Consider the following 2,278-nt stretch of genomic DNA (forward strand, 5'->3'; position numbering starts at 1 on the left):
AAAAGAAAATACAGACATGTTCTCAAGACAACAAAATCCACACAAGTGCAAATACCCAAAATGCTTTATAAGGTTTCTGGTGATTTATGGGTGACTTGAAACGCACCAGCGAGCCCCATGTTAAGAACCTCTACTGTGAAGTTTCACCTTGGATTTGTCTCAAAAGCTGCTTGCATTTCTCAAATATACTTGATGTATTTTTCCTATATGCTTTAATTTTTAATAAATAAAGAACAAGTAGGGCATCCTTCTGACATGCCCTGAGAGTCCCACAGAGATTAGAATCTAATCATTTAGGCATCAAGCCTATAATGATCTCGCTGCACAAGCTCTTTGCCCCTGAACTCTTTTTACTGACTGACTCTTCTCATTACATGTTCCTAACTCTGCCAATTACACCAATTCAGATAACCAAATGTGTTTGTACTTTCATTTGTAATAGATAGTGATACTGACTCCAGGATGCTGTCTATGAGCCAGACAGCTCATAGCCTACACTGAGTTAAGGAAGTCAAATCAGCATTCTTTTACCATGCGTGTTAGGCCTAAGGTGGCCAGGACATTAGATTTCATAAAATCTAGTTCATGGAACACTCCATGTGTCTGGGATCCAGAATATTGGGATACTCCACCATTCTCATTATCGTATCCTTTCTTGTGCTCTGGGTACCAGTTGCTGCTCTTCCTCCTCCAAGTGTGAAACTGTCTTTTTCATCTCCTAAGCATTTGGTGGAGCCAACACTAGCATAGCACACATGTAAGAGGGTCAGGCAAACCGTTTGCCCAGCCCTAGTTCTGAACAAGGGCATCAGTATTCCACAGCGTAATTCACTAGTCAGAAGTAATCACCCTCCATCGCAACAGCACAAGGGCAGTAAATTCATTACGATGAGGTTGCTGCCACTTCTCTCACGCGCCTCCACACTGCCATTTTACAAACACTTCAGACACCCTGGCCTCCTGATCATTTATGCATTAATCCACGTCTTTTTGCCCAGCCACAAATAGAATCACTCTTGCAAACACTGGCACACTAGAAGCATCTATATTAATGTCTCATCATTCCTTGTCTTCAAAAATATAGAAGAATAATCAGTCAGGTGGAGTCCATGGCATAGGATGACCTGAGCTCCAGAACACTGGGAATCAGATTGGAATTTGTGAGTAGAAGCAGAGGCTATTTCCATGAACAAACATGACAATGTTAAGACACGCCCTAAACCAGCAGCGAGAAAGTCTTTCTGTCTAAATAATCTAATAACCTAACTCACCACATCTTATTTGGTAGCATTTTGTATACATTTCCCATTACCCGCTCTGCTCTCCCTCATTCTTCCCCCCCAGTATAGTCTAACTTTGCATTAACAACCTAAGAAGCAGGAGAGCTAGAAGAGCCAATTGGAAAAATAACATTATTCACTTGCACAAGGCTGTTCTACAGCCCTTAGTTCACAGTGGGCGTTTAGAGAGTGACATTATGACTTGGAGGAAAGAAGTGTAATCTGGTTTGGCTACACCTGGGAATATGCATTACCAGAACCTTGAGTTAGAAATGCAGTGCCCCGAAATGGACATCATACCCTATCATCGCCAAGGGCATAATTGACATCAGGGACAATTCTACGGTAGAGGTTGCATCAGTAGATCCCAGCAATTTGGAAAACTTTAGTCAGGAAAGTTGGTAGGACTCAGGCCCCATTTATTCACCTTTGGCTATTTGATGAATACCCCAGATTAGCACATGAACAGAACAATTGCTAAAGAACCTCCAGACATGATTACTTCAAACATTCCTTGAGTAAAGACAGTGGGTCATATTAAACTCCAGTTTCCCAGTGAATAGTGGTTTCTGGCAAGATAGGTACTTAACATGGGCTTGTGAAATGTCTCACTTCAGCACGAATCTTCTATCAGGACTTTAAAACACCTTTTTGGAACATTAGGACTCCACAGAGAGTTAAAAGGGGAGTTCAGTAGATTTATGCTGTTGCTGACATTTCGGTGTGTGTAAGGACTTTCTCCAATTCAATTATATTTCCTTATATTTCTGGATCATTTTATCTTCTTTCTGGTGCATTTGTTCCTAAGTGTCACCAAGGACCTTTCTAGAAATCAATGATGCAAGAACTGCCACCAATTAGGAAAAAAATAATTACACATGCAACTGGATAAGAAACTACATGTATTTATTCCCCATTTTTAAATGAGGACCTAATACATCCAGACACTGCTCTATGTGCTGGAGTTAAAATGGTGATCAATTTCTCTAATGATTAGA

The sequence above is a fragment of the Propithecus coquereli genome, unplaced genomic scaffold, assembly GCF_000956105.1.
Source record: "Propithecus coquereli isolate 6110/MARCELLA unplaced genomic scaffold, Pcoq_1.0 Scaffold209, whole genome shotgun sequence".
Taxonomy (NCBI): Eukaryota; Metazoa; Chordata; class Mammalia; order Primates; family Indriidae; genus Propithecus; species Propithecus coquereli.